The sequence below is a fragment of the Mastigoproctus giganteus genome, chromosome 7 (assembly GCF_048544385.1).
Source record: "Mastigoproctus giganteus isolate SK-2022 chromosome 7, ASM4854438v1, whole genome shotgun sequence".
Classification (NCBI taxonomy): Eukaryota; Metazoa; Arthropoda; class Arachnida; order Uropygi; family Thelyphonidae; genus Mastigoproctus; species Mastigoproctus giganteus.
This window is the reverse complement of record NC_143581.1, coordinates 114,631,435-114,645,220: the sequence shown is the minus strand read 5'-3', so window position 1 is coordinate 114,645,220 and position 13,786 is coordinate 114,631,435.

Below are 13,786 nucleotides of genomic sequence, written 5' to 3'. Positions count from 1 at the left end.
CAGACAAGTGAAATGAGTATATACATGTGTATATACACATACATATTATGATTTTTTTTTTATATAGGTCCTAGCCGCCGAAATCTCAGGAAACTAAGCTGCAGGACCTGCCAGAGTAACTAAGTCTACTGGGTTCCTGGTCTGCCTCCACGGGGCGAAGGTGGGGCAACGTTGGGCTCTAGCAGGGGTCCAGCGGCTAAATGACCAGATGAACATGATGGTACATGACATTACACATGTACAATATCCACACACTTTTAAATCTCTGGCATTCCCAGCAAACTGGTACACCCACAATGAAAGCAACGCTGAGATGGGGGAAATCCCTGGTGCTGCATGAAATCAATACACCTTACCTTACCCCACATCCACCGTTGTGTCCAAAGATTGCTAAGGCAACACTTTACAGGCGAACGGGTCATCAGTCGTTGTTTCCTGACACTTGGCCATCCCGATCACCGGACCTCACCCGATTCGACTTCTGGTTTTGGGGTTTTTGAAGAAACAGGTGTATCGGGAAGGCTGTCAAACTCTGGCAGAACGGAAGGACAGCATTAGACGTCATGTGCTGGCTATTCCAGTTGACATGTTACGTTCTGCTGTAGAAAATGCTGTTCTTCGAATGGAAACTGTTGACTACCAAAATGGAGGACACGTTGAACAATTGTAGGGACGTTCAAGTGATTTGTATTGCGACAGGACCATATTGTGACAAATTTTTTTTTCCAGTAAATGGCGAGCGCATTCTTTATTGCACAGGTTATCCAAATTTCTCTTGAGTACGAGCCTTAGAACTCGCTCCAGAGCCCTGATTACTCTTACCCAGATTACTCTTTATTGCATAATTCATCAAACCTAGACGTCATTTTCGAAATGGCGACTCATATTTCTTTTTTAACATTTAATTATCATCTGTACTTAGATGTAATGACTGCCAATGCCGACAATCCAACTTCAGAATGGTAAGAACTTATAAATGGCACTAGTATTCGCAAAGCTTTATTGCTACATTCCCGGAATTTGTGTTTTGCTAAACAGCAAAATTCATATAAAGATAACGAAGAAAACTTTGCTTTCAGTGTGAGGTCTGATGTGAGATTAATAAATTCTTCTTCTTTGACAGTAGATAAATTAGATGGGGACTTTGTATTGAAGGGGTAGCTTTCCGAAGGGGTTTCTAATCCATATGTACTCTTCTAACGTTTCTGTAAAATATTTCTCGAAGTTTCATGGAGTTGTGATAAATGTCCTAGAATTATTGATTTTAATTCTTCATTAAAACGAACTTCATTTTGTTGTAAAAATTGATACAAAAGTGGGAAGCAATCATTTTTACCTTCTTTTATATTTTTCTTCCAAAGTTCTAGTTTCCTTTTAAAGGAAACTAGAACTTTGCCTGACAGTTGTGGAATATTGGTGTAATTTCCTTGAAGAGTTAATTAAGTGAATTTAATTTATCAAAAATATCACAAAGGTAAGCTAGCTTAGAAACAAAATCATCGTTTACAAAGTCTTCAACATTGCAGTGAGAAGATATGAATGGAGCTTTAGACAGGTTGTCTATTTTGTTTTTTAGGGTTTTATATTTTTCCCTTGACTAATTTCTTTGTTTAGAAGGTTTTCATTTGTCTTTTTTCCGTCAATACATCTAAAATTTCTGCTGTAATCCAAGGATTATTTGGTTTTGGTCCCAAGGTTTCTAAGGCTGCATCTTTAGTCATTTGTTTACTTTCCTCCATTTTCAATTCATATATGCATGATAAAGCCAGCAAGAGTTACAAAAGTATAGTAAAGAAATATACTCAGCCTCCATATCAATAAAAAAATTGATATGGTGGCCATAATGAATTTCCAAATGTTTTTGCAGCATTCTGACCCAAGCCCGAGGCGGGATTCGAACCCGCGACCTTTGGGTTACCAGGCAGGCACTTTACGCACCCGGCTAGCCCGTTCGGTGAGTGTACTGTGGACGTGTTTTAATAAAGTTCACTATTTTGATTACCGTTTGTAAAATTTCGTTTAGAGTGGGGCTCAGATATTGAGATGCAAGTGTTTCTCTGTGAATAATGCAATGTGTTCATACTGCTTTCTTACGTATAAGCGCTTGTAGTCCACTCTGATGACCTGACATGGAACGATCACCATCTATACAAACGCCAACACATTTGGTCCAGTTAGTTTTGTTTTCAGCGTGAAAGTACCTACGAATTCAAACAAATCTTCAGTTTCGTACCGTGATTAATATTTTTGCAGAACAATAGATCTTCAACAAATTTATCTCCGTCTATAAACCGTACATAATATATTCAGTAGGCTTCATTGTGGCTATCAGTTGCTTCATCCAGCTGAATGCCGAATTCATTGCCTGTTAATTTTTCAAATGATTGTTCGTTTATATCTTCAGCAAAATCTTGTATTCGGTGATTGATAGTGTCATCTGGCAACGGCGCATTTAAAGGTTGTTTAGCTTCAGCTTCTGCAATCGTTATAGAAACCATATCGATTTCTGCTGGCAAAATAAGCTCTTCTGCAATCGTATGAGGCTTTTTGCATTTGGCTACTCTAAATGCAACCTTGTGTGATGCTAGAAGAGCTTTTTTAGGGATGCTAAATTGCTTAAAAATATATATTTTGTGCATTTATTCCTTGCAATTTGCGGGCAAAAAATTCGTGAGATTTATCTACCACATTAAGAGTCGTTTCAATTTGTTGGGAAGCATGCTTTCTGCAGACAAACACCTTGAAGCAGATAACACATTGAGGATAAATAAATAAATAAATATTTATTGTGAAGTATCGAATTACATACAACACAATATCCCATCACGGCGACCAGCGCCACGGGTTCACATATAGCAGCTTGAATAAACAGACTACGAAATATAGCATGCAAATACAAAACAAAGTTCCGGATACAAAAGCAGCATACAAATAAAAAAAATAAATAAATAACTAAATAATGAATACATTAAGAAATTAATGAGTATAGAAAAGTGCTAAATATCAGTTTGATTTTTTTCGCGGATCGCAGGGATAGGAAACGGGAGCATCGTAATCCTCTTCTAGAGGGTCAGGGATCATGAACGAGGAAGGACTTGATGAAGTTTAATCTATCTTTCTGATTCTTTATCAGACTATCAACGTCAGCGTCTACACAGTTCAGGGCGGCGAGCATCTGCTTGCGGAGAAACCTGTTAGTGAGGGCAAGCCTATTGTGGTGAGCCACAAATGCAGGTGACGATCTTAGACTTGGCTATTCCCAAGTGTCCTGAGTATCTAAATCTGATGAAAGCATCACTATGGAATGACCAGGTAAATTTTTATTAGCAATTTTGAATATTGAATTCCCAGCCAGCTATTCATTGTTTAAACCAGGCCACGGAATGCTTCGCAGTACAAGATCACACTAACAAACGTATTTTGATCACAACCCCACCTAAAAGAGGTCAAAGTACAGCTGGATAGCTTCCCCATGTCTCACTACTGAGGGTAGTGAGTTACCCCTGCGACACTTTGAATGAACGGGAGCAAAGACTGCTAATTACCGCAGACCGGCAAGCTGCTTTAACTGAAGTTTTCTTGCATCTGACTTATTTCCCCCAACACATGTGTAACTTTTGAACGCGTTAAAATATTCCAGTCCGTCATATTGCAGAAAAACACTGTCCTTTTTAATTTTTCTACTATGTGCTGACTCTCATTATACCGCATATCTTGGCTTCTAAACATTGGCAGAGATAATTGAACTACCACTTTACCCCTTGCGAACTATACTTACCACCTGTGTAGGAATAACCCCGCTAATCCGAACTCTCGCAAATCGGAAGCCATAATTACCAAGTTATATTCACACACCAACTATGTCTGACCTTGAGGAACAATTCGTTGAGGGTGAGAGCTCTGTAGCCCTGACGCGAACCCGAAACTCAGGAATGGGCCAAAATGAAGAGATAATTACAACCAACAATGACTACCAAACGGAACCATCACGGACCAGGTACTGTCATTGCGCCTGGACCTGGAGGATATCATGCTGCAAAAGGATAATCGAATCACTGCTGCATTTAGAGGAGAAATTATCCTTGTGTGGTCGAAAATGGAGCATGTGCTATCAAATTTGAACGTGGAACACGAGAGAACCAAAGCGAAACTTGACGCCTTCCTAGATAAAAGGGTGAATGAAAATACTACAGCACCCCTTACATACGCCAAAACGCTGAGGATGATTCCACCGGATACAACTACCACCAACAAACTAACGGATCATCATCAAAAGAAAACGCTTCTCAAAGAACCTCACCTTGTCCTATTGAAAGCTACAAACAACTCATCGCTAGACGAGTGAATCAGTTAAAACTCTTGTGGTTCAGCGGCTTGCTCACGACTTAAAAACAACTAAAATAAAATCCATCAGGAAAACTAGACACACTGGTGTCATAATTGAGACTGCAACAAAACAAGAGGCCCAGGCAATAATTTCTAATCCTAGAATTAGTTCCCTCGGTCTAACAGCAGAATACCCCAAGAAGAAAGGTCCATCAATTCTTATTTTTGACTTGGACAGGGAAATTACTCCAGACAGCATCGCTGAAGAACACAGGAACATCCGAGACTTGACCCAAGAAAAAAGAGACATGGAGCACATAAAACCAAAATACTGCACCAAGTCAAAGTTTCCCAACCTTTGCAATTGGGTAGTGGATCTCTCTCCACAAGTGTGGAACCAGCTAAAGCTTCAAGACACGATCTTTATTGGTTGGAGCAGCCACCGCTTCAAGGAACATGTGGCTGTTCCTAAATGCTTCAGATGCTGTCGTTTTGGGCACACCACCCACACGTGCACACAGAGGGATCCTACCTGTGGGCATTGATCCCAAAACGGGCATCATTATAGCAGTTGCCCAAACAAATCATCTGCTCCGACGTGCGCAAACTGCAAAGCAGCAAAACTGGATGCATCCCATTCAATCAGGGACAGCAAATGTCCTATTTACATTAAGGCAAAGCGAAATCAACAACTGAAGACCGACTATGGTAGTGAGACCTAAGCCATTCAATGACAGTGTTATTAAATGTATACAACTTAATGCTCAGCGAGCACGTGCAGTAGCGGCGGAAATAAGGAAAAATGCAGATGAAGAAAACATTGATATATTACTACTGCAAGAACCATACACCCACTCCAAGAAAGTTAGAGGTTATCCTCTCACATATAAAATAATTCAAGCAGATGAAGATACTCCCTGGGCTGCCATAGTCATCCGGAACCCGAACATAATGGTCACCAAAATCTCTTCTCTCTGCACAGGTTGGGCAGTGTGTGCCCGTGTAATTGGCCCCTTAGGTGCATTCTATTTAATATCACTCTATTGTAGACCCAGTGAAAACATCGGCCCAGCTATTGACTACCTAAACACTGTTACCGCTACTCTACCTAACGCTGAAATCATCCTGGGGGCAGATGTTAACTGCCGTTCTCCTGCTCGGCACAGCCTCACAGCTGACCGACCTGGTTGCCATAATGGGCGGCTTTTGGAAGACTTTCTGGCCACCTCACCATTTAATATAATAAACAGGCCCAATAACCTCCCAACATTCTCCAGTACTATGTGGGAGTCTACAATAGACATAACAATTGCTACAAGATCAATCTCAAGTAAGGTATCGGGGTGGCAGGTAAATGAAGCCTGGACCACCTCCGACCATAGAGCAATTACGTACAGCCTCACAAGAAATATAGAATCAACTCTTACTCCGCACTACGATATCAACCGTTATGCCATCAGCAAAGCCAATTGGGAACTGTTCACCACTTCTCTCCAGTCAACAATCATGGATCACCCTTCTGATATCCTCTCCCTGAATCCCGAGCAGCATCAAAAGCTTGTAACTAACATCATCACCCTCTCCTGCAATCAATCTATGCCCAAGAAAAAACCTCTTCCAAGTGCTGTACCATGGTGGTCTCATGAACTCGAACGTCTACGCTGGACTGTTCATAACAAGAGGAAAGCTTTTCAGAGAGTTCGCACCTCTTGGCCAGCTATTGATGTGGAAGCCCTTCGTGAAGACTACAAGAGGACCAGGAACCAATACACTTCCATGATCAGGCAGCGAAAAAGAACTACATGAGAGCGGCTGGTTACCACCACTAGTAACTCGGACCCTTGGGGAGTGGTGTACCGAGTTACTACCAACAAATTGCCAAGAGGAGAAGTAGTCCATTCCACCACGAGGAATCATGACAACGTCATGGGAGCAATCCATGATGAATATCTTGGATACTCTCTTTTTCAGCGACGCCGATCATCTCACAACACAACAGCAGCAAATTTGTCTAGATAATGACAATTACCACATTGACTCTGTGGAGAAAGAATTTAACACTGAAGAACTGCAGCAAGCCCTTAGCAAAATGAAGGATAAAAAATTCCGAGGACTAGATCGCATTGAACCAGAAATACTAAAAAAGGTCGCACAGGTAAATTCCCAATTCCCAAGCAGAAGCTTAACCTGTTCAATAAATGCCTAACCCAGGGATCCTTCCCAGAAAACTGGAAAATAGCTGAATTACAGTTAATACTCAAAAATCCATCGAAGCCTCCAGAACAGCCTAACTCATACCGACCCATTGCCCTCTTATCCACATTGAGCAAACTACTTGAACGCCTCCTCCATACTAGACTCCTAACACACTACCCAGAAGCTGGCATACAATCCAATTCACAGTATGGATTTCGCCCAGGACGCTGCACAGAGGATGCTCTCTACCAAATAACCCTAGCTGCAGCCAACACTAACATGTTCTGGTGCATTGACATGCTCTGGTGGCCAAGCGTTCTTCGCAGGCTAAGACTGGAATGCATACCAGCCAACTTATACAGGTGTATAGAAAGTTACCTCTCCAACAGGAAGATCACCATCTCCTCACCATACCAGAAGCTCATCAAATCTATCTACAGAGGCTGCCCACAGGGTTCGGTCGTCGACCCGTTCCTCTGGAACATCGTCCTTGATGAGTTACTTGGTCTGGATCTGGGCCCTGTTACTATCCAAGCATTCGCAGATGATATTACCATCTCATCGCAGCGGACACCAGAGCAGCTCTAGAGGCCACTGGAAATCAAGCACTAGAGATCTTACAGGACTGGGCGACTCTACACAAGCTCCACAGAAGACACAATCCATACTTCTCAAAGGCACCCTACAAATATCAAGGCCTCCTCAGATCAAGGTACAAGATGGTTTTTCCTTGTACCTCAAGGTACAAGGAAAAACCATCAAGCTGGTAACTTCCCTAAAACACCTGGGTATCATCCTGGATTAAAAGCTCTCCTTCTTCCCGCACCTCTCATACCTTCAAGAAAAAATCAGAAATTATGCAGCCTTAATCGTCCGAGTAAGCAGGTGTCACTGTGGTCTGAACCGGAGAACACTCAAACTCCTGTATAACGCTATATTCCTCCCTGTTATTACATACGGATTCGGGATTTGGTACCATAGAGCAATAATTGTTCGCAATAAATGCAAACTGGAAACAATTCAACGAAGTATACTACTTGCCATTACCAGGGCCTGTTGCACAGTAAGTTCTCCGGCCCTCCAGGTTCTTGCAGGTGTCCTCCCCCTTGACTTGGAGGTTATCTGTCGAGGATTGCACTACTGCCTGTCGCGGGGAATCCCAGCTACCATCTTTGGACATACCATCGACACCCGCACTGACTGTAAGCAATAAAAGAAAAAACAAGCTGCCATGCTACTACAAATCTGGCAGACAAGATGGGAAGGGACGGACAAGGGCCTGATAACTAAGAAATTCATCCCGAATGTCAAACTAGTTTATCCAAAGTCGCCGCCTTGGTTCTCTCTTGGCCTCTACTGTACATATATTATAACTGGACACGGCTCTATAAATCATAAGTTGACTACCTTGGGAATCATCAATAACCCCTACTGTACATGTGGAGAAATTGAAGATTGGTACCATCTTCTTTATAACTTCCCAATTTATGACGATCTTCGAGGAACACTATACACCAGACTCCAACACATACCTCAAGGACAGGAGCACCTGTTAATTTCTGAAGAACAGTATTATAAATCATTAACGGAGTACGCACAGAACCTCTTTTCTAGGCGCAGGACTCTACGACAAACTCAAGCCAGGGATACAAACCTGTAAGGGACTTGCTCAAACTTTAAATAAAAAATCTGTATTTGACCGTTTTACCAGCATCGACTTGCTAACCCTGGAACATCCAGAGTAGTATTACCTGCTAACTTTCCATATGGTTGGGTAGGCTCCAGTGGTCTTGACCACTCTACCGCAAAATATAAGTCACACTCAGCACTCTCGCTGAGTGGCTTTTCTACCCTTCTGGAGTTATCCCCTCCCCCCTTTTCTCTTGGTGGGGCATATGCTCCACTGTCAATTTAGGGGATGCCCTCACCTACATCCCCTTACTCTTACTTTCATCCCCCATCTTCTTCCGTACACCATGTACTGCCGCACTCTACCTTATTTTTTATTTATTTTTTTTTTTATTACTTTATTTTTTATTATTTTTTATTATTATTACTATTTTTTATTATTATTATTATTTATTATTTTTTAATTATCGTTTTTTTTATTATTTTTATTTATTTTTATTATTTTTTTTTTTTTTTAATTGGACTCCGTTCAGGAAGCTCAGGCGACCCTGACGGAGACCTGCCAGATAACAATGGGCAGCCTGGCTACCTTCTAGTGGTGTGTGCGGGCAACGTGGGGTCCCATCTGGGGTCCTGCGGCCAAATGCCAGGACACACAACAGAACCCAACACAATACTACACATTTAACACAATACTACAATTTTTCTGGCATTTATAGTGTTCTGTATTTCTTCACAGTGTACATATGGCGCAGATGTGGGAAACCACAGGAGGCGCCCGACCCTAACACTATGCACACTATGCACACTATGTGTGAAAGTCAAACCACTTAGGCCCATCCGGAACCGTGGAGTCTTACTGGAGACGACCTCCAAAGATGATTTAGTGACAATCTCAGCAGCCAGCAGCCTGCAATCTTCAGAAATTTCATCGACTCTCCCAAAACTAGCTAACCCGTCCGTTGTTTTATAGGGTATACGAAGAGACCTCACCAATGAAGAAATGTTGGAGGATCTGCTCTTCAAGAATCTTGCCAACTGACACACCATTGAAGAGGTTCGGAGTGAAATCACAGTTAGGTTTAATATCAAAGCTAAGGTATCAGTAACGCACCAATGACTCGGTGCGTTACTGATACCTTAGCTTTGATATTAAAGCTAACTGTTCCAGCAAACTTGTTCCGGAGCCTGATGTCCCTTGTCAGGACTTTCCTTGGGTGCAGCTCCCATAAATTTAGGCCTTTCCCTGTGGTGACAAAATATTTCCTTTGCCTGGGGTTTGGACATACTTCAATGCATTGCACCCACACCTCACCAACATGCGGTCACGTGCATGCCGAATGCCCGAGCAAGGATGAGTAGCCCAGCTGCATTAATTTCAAAATAAAACGACGTGACCTTAATCATTCTGTTAGAGATGCAGCCTGCCCGGGATACCAAAAAGTACTAGAACTGGCACGACTTAGGACCGCGGATGGCTGAAACCCTCTCTGCTAGTCCCCGGTCCGCTGACCATCAAACTCCAGATATTCAGCTCACCAATCAACCTACTAACCATCTAAGCAGAATATCACAAACACTTAGGGTCATGCAAATTAATGGACAACGATCACGTGCGGTGGCAGATGAAATCCGAAAAGCAGCTGATGATAACAATTGATATTATTGCAATTCAGGAGCCATATGCAACCAAAATCCCCGCTAGCAATACCCATAAAATCACAAGGTACTCAACCCAAGCAAGAATCATACAGCCAACCAATACAGACCCAAAAACTTGTATAATTGTTCTAAACGAGAAACTGGATGTCCTGGTTTTTCATTGGCTCTGCACGACGTTTGCAAACTGCATTCAAATCAGGCACCACTCAATGTCCTTCTACCTAATATCTCTCTACTGTCTGCCTTCTGGACAGTTCGAGGAATCCCTTAACTATCTTGACCATACATTAGACTTTTTGGCTCAAAGAACATCCTAATTACGGCTGACGTTAATGCGAAGTCCTATTTCTGGCACAGCCCAGTTCCTGATCCCCGAGGACTGCTGCTGGAAGATCTTATCCTCACCAGGAACCTAACCATCCAGAATCTACCAAACCAACTACCTACATATTGCAGTTCAATAGGACAGTCAAATATTGATGTAACCATTACTACCAATGATCTCCGAACACACATACAGAACTGGACAACCAACCCAGACTGGACGCTTAGTGACCACAGGGTCACTATATTTCCACATTATTAATAACCAACCCCCAGTCCCTCTCCATGAACAACAGCCTGGCATTGTCCGATTCTCCATGAAAAAGGTAGATTGGGCAACATTTGAAGAATTCATTAAACAGGACTTTTCGGAATCTGACTCCTCTCATCCCACAGCGCCTTCGCCTGAAGAACTGGCAGAAATCATCCAAATCGCCATAACAAGGCATCTTATAGGTCGGCAAGTAAGAGGAGTGTTTGCACCAGACCCTGTGCTTGGTGGACAACAGAATTGACCAGTCTAAGGAGAGATCTCCACAGAGGGCAAGAACAATATCAGCCCCACAGAGACTGGCCAGCTCCTGATGTCACCCGGCTCTATACAGACTAAATAAATAAGAAAATACATATACCAGGGAAATAGCAAAAAGAAAGAAAGAGACCTGGCCCAACTTTGTAAATGAATCAGGTAATACGAATCCATGGGGATTACTATATAGGTTAGCACGAGACAAGACCCCCGCAACTGACATCATTGGAACAATAAAATATGGTCAGCAGGAAACCTCTAACTGGGCTGACTCAATCAACGCCATTCTCAACAAACTCTTTCCTGATTCCTGGAAGACCTTCCACAAAACAGTACAATCAGAAGAGAAAATGAAAAACACCAAACGTCAGTGCAAACTGACCCATTCACAAAACCGGAATTTGAAGCAGTTCTTAAGGAGATTAACATCAAAAAATGCCCAGGACTGGACATGGTGGAATATGCTTTCCTCATTACACTACTTAAAATTAAACCTGAGCTCCTGCTACAGTTATACAACAAATGTCTCACTCTTATTTCTCACAAATCTGGAAGACTGCACTACTCCGTCTGATCGCCAAGCCCAATAAACCAATTACAGAGCCGAGATCCTTCAGACCCATAGCACTTCTGTCCAATTTGGGAAAAATCCTAAAACGCTTAATAGCTCTGCTCTTTACAAATCTGTTTTTTTCTCGAAATCTGATCTCGCCTGCACAATATGGATTTACTTCAGGTAGGTCCTGTGAGGAGGCCCTCTCAGACCTGGTCCTGCATCTGGAGATGTCCAATTACAAGTATGAAATGGCTTTGTTCATTGATTTTGTGGGACCTTTGACAACGTGTGGTGTGAAAGCGCCCTGGAACGCCTCAGATCGGCAGAATACCCTCACAATCTCTATTGGCTAATCCGAAACTACTTTTCAGCGCGATCGGTCATCTTACAATCTAAATACCAACAGTTCCACAGGCCTATTTACCGGGAGTGTCCACAGGGATCGGTTCTGGACCCCTGATCTGGAATATGGTGCTTAAAAACTGGCTACTCAAATCATTTGAACATACTAAAGTAATTGCATTTGCCGATGATTTGACTGTCATCATCTCAGGTCATTCAAGATCGGTCCTTGAACTGAGAGCGCAGAAAGTCCTTGATAGTCTCACCTCCTGGGTGGCAACGAACAAACTTCAGATTAATCCCACCAAAACAAAGATGATGATTTTCAAAACCAAACATGACATAAGAAGGCCCCCAGGTCAAAATTAATGGTATGCAACTCCCCCTGGTCGTGCAGGCCAGGGTCTTGGACGTGATCATAGACCGCAGGTCATCATTCCTACCTCACTTACAACACCTTCGTGAAAAAACCAGGAAGTTTACAGCCTCCATCATTAGAACTTCGAGAAATGAGTGGGGCCTGTCCAGACGGAATCTGCTCCTCAACTATAAAGTGGTATTCCTTCTCATAGTCTAATTCCCGGCAGGAGCTTGGTTCCACAGAGTTGTAAACGGCAAAATGAAGCAAAAACTCAACTCAATCCAGAGGGCAATACTACTAGCAACACATCGCATCTGCCGAACGGTGTCCATTGCGGCAATCCAAGTTATTGCTTGGACTCTGCCATTAGACCTTTATGTAATATTTAGAGGATTATGCTTCAGGCACAAAAAAGGAATACCTACCTCCATCATGGATACAAACCTATCGCTGAATGATGACAATAAAAGGGAAAAAGCTCGATGCTTTAAAGAGCTAATAAATGTCTGGCAAACAAGGTGGGACAATTCAACTGTTGGCACTGTAAACAGAAATTTCCTACCGGATGTCTCCTTTGTGATGTCGAAGAAAGTTAGCTCATGGTTTACAATTTGTTTGGAAACATCGTATCTCATTACTGGGCATGGATCCCTTAACGAAAAACTCCACCAGCTAGGCCTGTTAAACACTGACGTCTATTTCTGTGGAGCAAAAGAAAACTGGTAACATCTTCTCCACGAATGTGTCTGCTATTAAGACATTAGAAATAAGCTGCGAAATGAAGTCCCATCCTTCATCCTTCATAAATCAAGTTGACTAACTTGTTCTGACCCCACATCACTTGTCTGCACTCCAGGCTTTTGCAGCTGCTGTCTTTGCCAGAAGGAAAGATATGCTTACAACTAATGCGGTAGCAACATAACCTCAAGCACCAATCAAAGATCAACCTATTGACTTTTACAGGCATATTATTTTTCTATTTTATTTTTATTTATTTTTTTTTTCCTTTCCTCGCCTCTCTCTTTTTTTTTTCTTTTTCCTTCTTTTCTTTTTTTCCCTCTTTTTCTTTTCTTTTCTTTTTTTTTTCTTTCTTCTCTCAAAACCTGCACCACGGGTAAATGTTTGTGGCTTTTTTTTTTTTTTTTTGATGACGTCCGTCTGGAACGGGCCCCCAGAGGATCCTGGCCCACCTTCCCGTGGTGTGGACGAATACCCAGAATCATCTGTCCAGGTGATTGATGCTTCTAGGTAGCCAAGAGGCCAGAACAGAACACACACATAATACACACAAACCTACGTCACACACATTTGTAGTGATACTGTTCTTCACAGAGATATGAGGCGAATTGAACGAATGTTCCAGGTGCCGCCCTTTACATTTTTTTTTACATTTTTTTCCTTTTCCTCACCTCTCGCTTTTTTTCTTTTCTTTTCTTTTTTTTTTTTTTTTTTTCTTCTCTCAAAACTTGCACCACGGGTGAATGTTTGTGGCTTTTTTTTTCCCCACATGTCCGCATGTGGGATTCTCTGTCGTGCTGGACGGCTCATCAAGCCTTGTGTATAAATGTGCCTAAATTATTAGGAACCTTGAAGAATTGTAAATAATTGCTTAACAATACAGTTAAGAACATCCATACTTCTGTGCACCCAAACACGCTTCTCTCTTATGAAATCTTATTTAAAAAAAAAAAAATAATAAAATAACATCTTCACACCATAATACGACTCCCAATAATCAAAAATGCCATCAAGCCTATTGAACACAAAAAACTTCAATTTCTGCTTTCTAACTGAAATTTATAACTACACTTATAGGAAAACCTTCTGCAAGAACGCTCAGTGCCACTGCCAGTGCTTTAGA